Raw genomic sequence first — 12,203 nt, forward strand, 5'->3', positions numbered from 1 at the left:
TTCAGGGACCATTCATGCATCTGAGATGTGTCTCTGCTGATACAGTCTGCAACCACACTGCTCTCTCCTGCCAAGTTCAGGGCCATGGGGGAACACATTGTGGAGGATGCACCAATCCCGTAACCTTATTACTTCTGCACAAAGTCTGTCTGCTGACATAACCCACTGCAGAAGTATTATCTGTTACTACATGCACCACCTTTCCCTACATGTGAGGAAGGAATGATCTGAGGGCCAGCCGAATGGCTCTGAACTCCAATACACTGATATGCAGAATCTTCTTCTGATGAGACCAATGCCCTCGCATAGACAGATGATTCAGATGCACCCAACCACTGTTGGACACATCTGCAGTTGATGTCACAGATGGTGCCAGATGATTGCACTGGACAATTCTGAAGACATTATTCTGCTTAACCACCATTCTAGTGAAAGTGCAAACTATCTCAGCTTGTACACTGCAGGGGAAAATTTTCCTGTGTTGTGTAATATCCCTATAGTACCATCTTCCCCATAATGCCATCTTGGATTTCTGTTGCAATCACTTGGAATCCATATTTGATATCCTTCTTCCTCACCCCCCGTTGTGTTTTGGCGCCATTTTCATCTAAGGGCAGGAAAAGGGTAGTTTGCTCAGAGACTGGGCATTATATAAGACTTTGGTCTCCAGTCAGGAGGGGCTCCCCATCTCCTTGAAGGGTAGGCCTAGGACCACATGAAGGGGTGTCAGGAGGGTACACACCTGCACTCAAGAACGAGCTATCATCTGCCATTCTGATCCTTCTCATTACAGCCAGTGCCCGTTTTGTATTTGGTTCCATTTGGTTGTAGTTTGGGCTTCCCTAATGTGTTGTTTAATATTTAGCTTGTTATACTTCCCATAGTTCACCTTTACCTTGTTAACTGTTGTCTGTCAATAAATCTGTTCTTAGTTTGCATCTTATCCTTTCGTTAGCTTTCTTTGGGGAACAAGGGCCCTGTTGAGGGGAGACGTACCTGAGACTGGTCCTCTGGCCAAATTAAAAATCCAGTCAAAAATATATGTAGTGGCTGCCTTGAAGGGTAGGCCTAGGACCACATGAAGGGGTGTCAGGAGGGTACACACCTGCACTCAAGAACGAGCTATCATCTGCCATTCTGATCCTTCTCATTACAGCCAGTGCCCGTTTTGTATTTGGTTCCATTTGGTTGTAGTTTGGGCTTCCCTAATGTGTTGTTTAATATTTAGCTTGTTATACTTCCCATAGTTCACCTTTACCTTGTTAACTGTTGTCTGTCAATAAATCTGTTCTTAGTTTGCATCTTATCCTTTCGTTAGCTTTCTTTGGGGAACAAGGGCCCTGTTGAGGGGAGACGTACCTGAGACTGGTCCTCTGGCCAAATTAAAAATCCAGTCAAAAATATATGTAGTGGCTGCCTTAAGACCCAGAAAAAAAAGGTTACTCTTCAAGTTGGACACTCTTGGGCATTGAGAATACACTGCCTCAGCCACAGAAACCTTTGGTAGAATGGCTCTCCCTTCCACCTAATCCAGTATGCAGCTGTAGCCTTTTATTTTACTGGAAATTAATTTTGTGATGTGGTTTTTCAGCACTGTGGGTTCGGCTCTCGTGGCTACAGTTTCAAGCTTAATAGAGTGAAAGTCAACTCTGCTACTTGCTTCAGAGGTAGAGTCTCTAGGACCACACAAAGACCAAGGTTTCAGAGTAGCAGCCGTGTTAGTCTGTATTCGCAAAAAGAAAAGGAGTACTTGTGGCACCTTAGAGACTAACAAATTTATTAGAGCATAAGCTTTCGTGAGCTACAGCTCACTTCATCGGATGCATTTGGTGGAAAAAACAGAGGAGAGATTTATATACACACACACAGAGAACATGAAACAATGGGTTTATCATACACACTGTAAGGAGAGTGCCTGCGCATCTACCAATGTGATATATGTCATCATGTGCCAGCAATGCCCCTCTGCCATGTACATTGGCCAAACTGGACAGTCTCTATGTAAAAGAATGAATGGACACAAATCAGACGTCAAGAATTATAACATTCAAAAACCAGTTGGAGAACACTTCAATCTCTCTGGTCACTCGATCACAGACCTATGAGTGGCTATACTTCAAGAAAAAAGCTTCAAAAACAGACTCCAACGAGAGACTGCTGAATTGGAATTAATTTGCAAACTGGATACAATTAATTTAGGCTTGAATAGAGACTGGGAATGGATGAGTCATTACACAAAGTAAAAAGAAAAGGAGTACTTGTGGCACCTTAGAGACTAACAAATTTATTTGAGCATAAGCTTTGGTGATGCACCGATGAAGTGAGCTGTAGCTCACGAAAGCTTATGCTCAAATAAATTTGTTAGTCTCTAAGGTGCCACAAGTACTCCTTTTCTTTTTGCGAATACAGACTAACACGGCTGCTACTCTGAAACCTGTGAATACACAAAGTAAAACTATTTCCCCATGGTATTTCTCCCCCCCACCCCACCCCCCACTGTTCCTCTGATATTCTTGTTAACTGCTGGAATTAGCCTACCTGCTTGTCACCATGGAAGGTTTTCCTCCTTTCCCCCCCCTGCTGTTGGTGATGGCTTATCTTAAGTGATCACTCTTCTTACAGTGTGTATGATAAAACCATTGTTTCATGTTCTCTGTGTGTGTGTATATAAATCTCTCCTCTGTTTTTTCCACCAAATGCATCCGATGAAGTGAGCTGTAGCTCACGAAAGCTTATGCTCTAATAAATTTGTTAGTCTCTAAGGTGCCACAAGTACTCCTTTTCTTTTTACAAAGACCAAGGGCAGTGACCACACGGCCATCTATCAGGACAAGGCCTGGACTGTTCTACCATTTTTTATTAAAGTTACAATTAAAGTGACAATTACCCGAGCATATAGAGATTCCATACAGACCTGTGCACAAGTTACAAATATAGTTATACTCCCATCCTTAACAACAGAGTCTGATGGGTCTCTCATGCCTTGATCATCAGTATAGGGAAGGTTCCTGCTGGAGTCTCCCAGAGGGAGCTCAAGTTTCCCATTCTGGGCATCCTCTTTTTATAATGTGATTCTGTCTATACCTACATTTGGTGCATGTCCATGAAAGCGTCAACCCTCTTGTCTCTTATTGGTCTGTGTCACTTGGAAACTTAAGGGACACAAATTTTCTATAGGCTGTGTAAGTTCCCTTTGTTCTCATTAGCACTGACACAACCTGTATCCCATGGTTAAGACACATGTCAGAGACAGATGCACCTTTACATTATTTTTATGATCTGATATTAATATTTTGGGTAATTTTGCACAATATTACCACTTGGTACCTCTTTTCCCATAATCTTAGGGCATCAGGTTATTTTCTGGTTACTTGTCATCATTTGTTGTCTCCAAGGCCTAAAATAGCTAAGCTAAAGTCTTGCAGGCTTCAGCCTACAGGTTCTTGCATTTCAGCTTGTCTTACTCATGTCTAATACTTGGTTCCTCTAAATACTGATCAATCTTATACTTTTATAATCCTACAAATTAACTCTAATTAACATACAATGAATATATTTAATATAAAATATTGATTAATCATAACATCACACAATAAATGGATAATAAACTAAAATCATTGGCTACATTCCCCCCCATTGACAGGGGGAGTTATCTCATTATCAGGTGATAATTAGATAATAAGAGCCCTGTCACATACATATTATAGGACAGTATCCAGCAATGATTAATACCAGAGTACACATAGTGAGAATACTGTGGACAATAATTATTTCTTTTCATTCAATTTTCATCTCTCTTGATACAGTGAATACCTTATATGAGCTGCTACCATCCAAAATTTCAGGCAGTGCTTAGTTTGTCTTCTATATGTGTGATGTTATCTGATTAATATATGACCATGTAGATCATTGTTGCTACCACTGTTATATAATTGCAACAAACCTTGTACAAAGTATGTCAAGTAATGTGTCTATTGAAAGGTTATGATTTGATTAATATGATTATGCTATTGGTATTCATGTATCATTTTTGCATCTGAAGTTATGAATATTAACTATTTATCTGTATTTCAAACGTTTGCTCCTGTGGTAACACTCACAAGGTATTTAGCCTGCACATCTTGAAGGGACTATTCAAGTTAAATGGCTCATCAGGGAATACTTAACACACAGTGACCATGGGAGACGCCCATCCACACCTAATGGACTTCCATTAACTAGAGTATGGGGAATGGCCTCTACTGTAACTAAGGGAAGCAGGCATGGTCATGTGATTTGCCCATGTGACTCCAAACCCCATCTTGTTACCTGTAATTTTCCATGAACTAGAACAATGGGGTCCTCTTCACTTGGCAGAAACTATAAAAGGCCCTGGAAACACCTTCATTTTGCCTCTATCCTGCTCTGATCTCTGGACTATAAACTTGTACTAATGGAAACAACAAGGAGTCCAGTGGCACTTTAAAGACTAACAAAAAGCTTTTTTTACCCACAAAAGCTTATGCTCAAATAAATCTGTTAGTCTTTAAGGTGCCACCGGATTCAAGAACTTTGCCATTGCTGTATGTATTTGATTCCTTTAACCAATTTTAACTCTCACCTCTTTCTTTCTTTTTCTAAATAAACCTTTAGATATTAGATACTAAAGGATTGGCAAAAGCATGATTGTTGGGTAAGATCTGAGTTGTATATTGACTTGGGTATGTGGCTGGTCTTTTGGGATCAGAAGAACCCTTTTCGTTTGATGAAATTGGTTTTAAATAACCACTCATCATTAAGTCTAGTGTCTGGGTGTTGAATCCAGGATTGGAATACCTAAAGAGGCTGCATTTCTGACTTCTTGTTAGCCAGTGTGGTGAGATAGTTTACTTTTGTTGCTGGTTTGGTATATCTTATGGGAGAATAGCCACTGGCTTTGCGGGGTGTCTGCCCTATTTCTCAGCAGTCTGTCCTGAATTTGGTATTCTCAGTTGTGACCCACTGAGGCACGGTGACAATATATCGTTCCTAATTTTAATTAATTGTGGATTTTTTATTTTTAATGATTGTTTTAGCTGTAAAGTTAATGGTGGTATATATGTAACACTGGAGTCTTTTATTCAATAAGATCCTGGTAATCTGGGTTGCTAAGAATAACAGTTTCATTTGCAAAAACATTGGAAATATTGTTGTGTGCCCAATAACTGTGTGTATTTCTGTTGCTTAAAACAAACATTTGGATTTGTGACCATACATCTAATAGAATTCCTTGTGATTAGTTCCCACACAATACCGTTCCTTTCCGTCCTAGGCCACACGTTCCGTGAGAGATCTCCATTTGGTTAGTTACACTGGGCATGACACCAGTGTTACCCTGCCGTTGGTACCTTTCCAGCTGGCCACAACTTGTTACCTCAAACACATTCCACCTACAGATTCACAGATGCCCCTTTCAAGAGCAACAAGCAATCCAGGGGACTCTCCATGTTTGGGCACGGTACATGGATTTGTTCCTTATAGATGTCATCTTCTAAGTGGTCTATGCAATGGACAGCTAATTGATCAAATACATCGTTATCTGGATCAACCACCAGCAATGATCATGTGAATGAAACACATAAGGATTGTAAAATGTCACAAGTTTTGCTTAAATAACACTGCTTCTCCAACCGCCTCACCCCCGTACCCCACCCAGCCTGCTTCTCCAACCGCCTCACCCCACCTGATTCGCCTCCCCCCCATACTCCCCCCTGGCCTGCCTCTCCCACCGCCTCCCTCCTTTACCCCACCCAGCCTGTCTCTCCCACCGCCTCCCTCCCGTACCCCCCCAGCCTGTCTCTCCCACTGCCTCCCTCCCGTACCCCCTCAGCCTGCCTCTCCAACTGCCTCCCCCCCATACCCCCCAGCCTTCCTCTCCGACCGTCTCATCCCGTACCCCCCCAGCCTGCCTCTCCAACCGCCTCCCCCCCGTACCCCCCCAGCCTGCCTCTCCGACCGTCTCATCCCGTACCCCCCCAGCCTGCCTCTCCAACCGCCTCCCCCCCGTACCCCCACAGGCTGCCTTTCCGACCGCCTCACCCCATACCCCCCCGGCCTGCCTCTCTGACCGCCTCACCCCCGTACCCCCCCGGCCTGTCTCTCCGACCGCCTCCCCCCGTACTCCCCCTGGCCTGCCTCTCCGACCACCTCCCCCCCATACCCCTCCCAGCCTGCCTCTCTGACCGCCTCACCCCCGTACCCTGCCCTGGCCTGCCTCTCCGACCGCCTCACCCCTGTACCCCCCCTGGCCTGCCTCTCCGACTGCCACCCTCCATACCCCGCCTCGCACCCCCCCCAAATCTGAGGAATTGTCACAGATTGAAGTGTCACTAGAGGAGGTTTTGGAATTAATTGAGAAACTGAACAGTAACAAGTCACCAGGACCAGATGGCATCAACCAAGAGTTCTGAAAGAAGAACTCAAATGTGAAACTGCGGAACTGTTAACTACGGTTTGTAACCTGTCCTTTAAATCAGCTTCTGCACCCAGTGACTGGAAGATAGCGAATGTAACTCCAATATTTAAGAAGGGCTCTACAGGTGATCCCAGCAATTACAGACCGGTAAGGCTAACGTCAGTACCGGGCAAATTAGTTGAAACAATATAAAGAATAAAATTGTCAAGACACACATAAGAACATAAATTGCTGGGCAAAAGTCAACATGGTTTCTGTAAAGGGAGATCGTGTCTTTCTGATCTAGTTGAGCTCTTTGAGGGGTGTCATAAATATAAAGGGAAGGGTAACAACCTTTCTGTATGCAGTAAGATAAAATCCCCCCTGGCCAGATGTACAGAATCACTTACATGTAAGGAGTTAATCAGTTTAATTAACCTAATTGGCACCTGACCAGAAGGAACAATGGGGAAAGAAGATACTTTCAAATGGGGCGGTGGGGGGGGGTAGGTTTTTGTTTGTGCTCTCTTTCTTCTTTCTTTGTGCTCTTCTCGGGACAGAGAGAAAGACCAAGCAGGTAAACCAGCTTCTGAAAAGATCCTGCAATTATATATCTAAAAATTACAAAAATTGTAAGTAATAGCAAGGAAATGCGTTACATTATCTTTTGTTTTAGCTTGTGAATTTTCCCTGTTCTAAGAGGTAGTTTTATTTCTGTTTTTTGTAGTTGTGAAGTTGTGTCCAGAGGGGAGTCCTCTGTGTTTTAAATCTTTTATTACCCTGTAAAGTTACCTTCCATCTTGATTTTGCACGTGTGATTCTTTTACTTTTTTCTTTATTATAAAGTTCTTTTAAGAACCTGATTGACTTTTAGTGTCCTAAAAACCAAAAGGGTTGGTCTGTGCTCACTTTGTTAACCTATTGGTTGGTAGATTTATTCTCAAGCCTCCCCAGGAAAGGGGGTGAAGGGACTTGGAGGGATATTTTGGGGAAATAGGGACTCCAAGTGGTCTTTTTCCTGAATCTTTGTCTAAATCACTTGGTGGTGGCAGCAATACCATCCAAGGACAAGGAAAGGATTTGTGCCTTGGGGAAGTTTTTAACCTAAGCTGGTACTTATAAGGTTAGGGGGGTTTTCATGCGGGTCCCCACATCTGTACCCCAGAGTTCAGAGTGGGGAGAGAACCCTGACAAAGGGGTCAATAAACATGTGGACAAGGGGGATCCAGTGGTCATAGTGTATTTAGATTTCCAGAAAGCCTTTGACAAGGTCCCTCACCAAAGGTTCTTACGTAAATTAAGTTGTCATGGGATAAGAGGGAAGATCCTTTCATGGATTGAGAACTGGTTAAAAGACAGGGAACAAAGGGTAGGAATAAATGGTAAATTTTCAGAATGGAGAGGGGTAACTAGTGGTGTTCCCCAACGGTCAGTCCTAGGACCAATCCTATTCAACCTATTCATAAATGATCTGTAGAAAGGGGTAAACAGTGAGATGGCAAAGTTTCCAAATGATACTAAACTGCTCAGGACAGTTAAGACCAAAGCAGACTGTGAAGCACTTCAAAAAGATCTCACAAATCTTGGAGTCATCGTGGATAGTTCTCTGAAGACGTCCACGCAGTGTGCAGCGGCAGTCAAAAAGGCGAACAGGATGTTAGGAATCATTAAAAAAGGGATAGAGAATAACACGGAGAATATCTTATTGCCCTTATATAAATCCATAGTATGCCCACATCTTGAATACTGCGTACAGATGTGGTCTCCTGTGATGAAGCGGGACTGTTCTTAATGTTTCCTCTGAATATTGTGGGGGTGCCTCAGTTTCCCCTATACAGTTCTTAAGTATCTAGGTGGTAGGATTAGGGTGTATGATCGTTGCAGAGCCCTAGGTGTGTCCAGGGGAGTTGTCAGGGAGTCCCCGGGTGATGCTGTGGAACTGCTCCCCATGAAGACGGTCAGGATTCTGGAGAAGTCTCCTCTCTGGGCGCAGCCTGTCTGCAGGACACACAGCTCACCCGGCTTCCCCCTTCCTGGGTCTGACCTCGGAGCATCCAGCATCCTCTGCCCCTCCGTGTGCTTCCCACAGCGAGTCCGCCCAGGCGGGGTCCTGGGGAAGCCAGAGGGTCCTGCCCCCAAACTCTGCAGTCAGATATGACTGTCAGCCAGCCAGTAACACAGAAGGTTTATTAGACGACAGGAACATCATGGTCTAAAACAGAGCTTGTAGGTGCAGAGAACAGGACCCCTCAGCTGGGTCCATTTTGGGGGCCAGTGAGCCAGACAACCACATCTGCACTTCACTCCATGTCCCCAGCCAGCCCCAAACTGAAACTCTCTCCCGCCCCTCCTCCTTTTTGTCCCTTTCCTGGGCCAGGAGGGCACCTTATTCCTTTGTTCTCCAACCCTTAAGCTCTCACATTGCAGGGGAGGGGCCAGGCCATCAGTTGCCAGGAAACAGGGTGTCGGCCATTCTCTGTGTCCAGACCCCTGCACAACTGAGGCATCCCCAAAATATTCAGAGGAAACATTAAGAACAGTCCCGCTTCATCGCATCCTCTCATCTCAAAAAAGATATACTAGCATCAGAAAAGGTTCAAAAAAGGGCAACTAAAATGATTAGGGGTTTGGAACAGGTCTCATATGAGGAGAGATTAAAGAGGCGAGGACTTTTCATCTTGGAAAAGAGACTAAGGGGGGATATGATTGAGGTCTATAAAATCATGAGTGGTGTGGAGACAGAGAATAAGGAAAAGTTATTTATTTGTTCCCATAATAGAAGAATTAGGGGCCACCAAATGAAATGAATGGGCAGCAGGTTTAAAACAAATAAAAGGAAGTTCTTCTTCACACAGTGCAGTCAACCTGTGGAACTCCTTGCCTGAGGAGGTTGTAAAGGCCAAGACTATAACAGGGCTTAAAGGGGAACTGGATAAATTCATACCCAGGATGGGTAAAGAATGGTGTCCCTAGCCTCAGTTTGTCAGAGGGTGGAGATAGATGGCAGAAGAGAGATCACTGATCATTACCTGTTCTGTTCACTCCCTCTAGGGCACCTGGCATTGGGCACTGTCGGTAGACAGATACTAGGCTGGATGGACCTTGGTCTGACCCCATCTGGCTGTTATGTTCACCCCTGTAGGCTGGGCGGGCGGCACCTCATGGCTCTGGGTGCCTAGCAGGCAGGTTCAGCATCACAAGGCTCATGGGAGCTGGGCCCAGGCAGGGAAACCAGCAGAAACACCTGCCCCTGCCGAGCCCTGAGCCCCAGCCTCCACTGGCACCCCACTGTGCCCCCTCCGTCCCCCAGCAGCCTCCTCCCCGGTGGGGACTTGGGAGCTGCCCTGCAGGAGGCAGCAGTATGGGCGACCTGGGGTAGACGGAGTCACACCTGCTGCGGGCGGGAGCAGTGGGACAACTGGTGGAGGGGGGCACACCGGGGAAACAGCTGGGGGTGCTGAGAAGCGAGTCCAGGGATGCTGCAGCTGCTCCGGTGAGTCGCTGCAGCCCAGCCCAGCACCCCGGGGCATTTTGGTGTAAAAGCCATTTGGTGCAAAGCAAGACACAGGGTGTGAATGGCACAAAGGGTGGGAGCCACATCTGGGCTGGGGAGCGCTAGGCAGGATGCTGGTGTGACACAGTGGGACTATTTTGCACTATTTGATGGGTCCTGTGTGTGGCTCAGTTTCCCCAGTGGGTGGAAAGGGAGTGGTTGCTCTCAGGGCAGGCTAAGAGACACAGCTGTGGGTGTCACAGAGCTTTCTAGGCTTGGTCCCCGAATCAGTGCAGGTTTGAGAAGACGATGGCAAATCCAATTGCCAAGACATTGAAACCTCCCCAGTCTGGTCCCAGAGGCAGATGGATTTCCCCACCGCTCAGCAGGGGGGCTGGGCAATGTCCCCAGCTCAAGAACAATGGACTGGGGAGATGGGCGGGAGGGGGAGTAAGAGCTGGGAGCTGGAAGGAGGCAGGGCAAGGAGGTCAGACAGTGAGACAGACAGAGCGTGAACCGAGGGGGTCACTGCAGCTGGGCTGGGCTGTAACCCTCAGTTCTCTGGGCCACCCTAAGGAAACCCTGCACAGCGGCTCCCAGCCTGCAAAACCTGGCCCCCAAGCGGCCAGCCCAACCCCTCAGCGGGGAGGTGGAGAAGCAGCCGCAGGCCGGAGGGGGCTGAACCCAACTTCCCCTGACGGGCCAGGCCCGCTAGCCATGCCCTGTTATCTGGAACCTCCTGCTGAGCTGGGGGTGCTCGGAGAGGAGCAGTACCGGCGCCCGGCGCTGAGTTCGAGGTGGAATCGCTGCAGTGCTGGAGATGTGGACAGGCCACGGCCGCTGGGGGCCGAGCGTCAGGGCTGGCAAGCTGGGGGGGGGGTCCACAGGCAGAGCCAGAAGACAAAATGTGAGGTGACCAGCCACATAAGGGAATTGGGGGGTGCTCCCAGGAATGGCTGGGGCCTCTGGCTGCCTATCAGGGGGTGGGCCAGTTTTGGGGGGGTGCCAGGAAGGGCTGGGGCCTGTGGCTGCCTAGGAGGGGGGAATGTGTCAGGAAAGGGGTTGGGGGAGTGTCCCAGGAAGGGCTGGGGCAGTTTTGTGGGGGTCCCAGGAAGGGCTGGGGCCTGTGGCTGCCTGGCAGGGGGCTGGGCCGGTTTTGTGGGGGTCCCAGGAAGGGCTGGGTCCTGTGGCTGCCTGGCAGCGGGCTGGGCCGGTTTTGTGGGGGTCCCAGGAAGGGCTGGGGCCTGTGGGTGCCTGGGAGGGGTGTGTGGCTGGCTGTGGGGGGCTCCCAGGAAGGGTCTGTGGCTTGTCAGGCGATGGGAGGGGGGAGGCTTTTCAAAACCCGAGCACCAGAGAGGGCAGGGACTGAGCCCAGGGGCAGCCCAGGCGGCCAAACCCAAAAGGCCTACGGGGCTGTGGCACTAGTGGGGGGCTACAGGTGCCTTAGCACCCCTGCCCCATGAAACTCCTAGTGCGGATCCCTGCCCCTCCCTTCCAGGCCATTCTTGCCTCCTGCCTGACTAGTCCCAGGCCAAGACAACTACCTTGTCCCCCCAGCCTGCCCCCCTCCAGCTCTGAGCCCCCATCTGCCACCTGGCTCAGCCCCCCCATCCCCTGCCTGGTTCAGAGCCCCCGCATCCTCTCCCCGGCTCAGTCCCTGCCCCCCATCTTCCATCCAGCTTGGAGCCCCCAGGCTGAGCACACTCCTTGGCCCCGAGTCCATACGCTGGGGGGTGGAATCTGCCTGGGCGGCTCTGGGCCTGCTCCTGGCTGCAGGGACTCCAGGAGGACCCCTAATGGCTGTGGGCAGTACTGCACCCAGCCGGTCAGCGGCTGGCTGAGGGCCCCGGCCAGCGGGCTCACTGATGGCCTTAGCCCGGCCGGCTGACATGAGGGGCTCGTCAGGGCTGTTGGGGCTGCAGGTGGCTCCAGCGACCCCTCTGGTCAGCTCTAGGGACCCATCGCATCATCAGCCCCCGTTGCCTCCTGCCCCGGGCCCACCACACGCCAGCCACCCCCTCGCAGCCACAGCCTGCTGCAGTGCCGGGCCAGAACCCAGGTGCCCTGAGTCCTGCCCCCGGCCACTCTCTAAGCCAGGGCCCATCATGGATGGGTCTGCGCTGACAGTCCCCAGCTCAGCCCACGTTGGTGCCATGTAAATCCCTGAGCTGTGAGCGTCCCTCGGCCCCGCTTTCAGTGGCGTCCCTTCGGCTCTCACCTTAGCCCGCCCCCGCCCCATTTCCCGCCCCCCGGGTCCTCTGTGGCCCCTTCCTCCCTCTTGCTCCATCCAGCGGGACA

This window comes from Dermochelys coriacea, chromosome 3 (genome assembly GCF_009764565.3).
Source record: "Dermochelys coriacea isolate rDerCor1 chromosome 3, rDerCor1.pri.v4, whole genome shotgun sequence".
Lineage (NCBI taxonomy): Eukaryota > Metazoa > Chordata > Testudines > Dermochelyidae > Dermochelys > Dermochelys coriacea.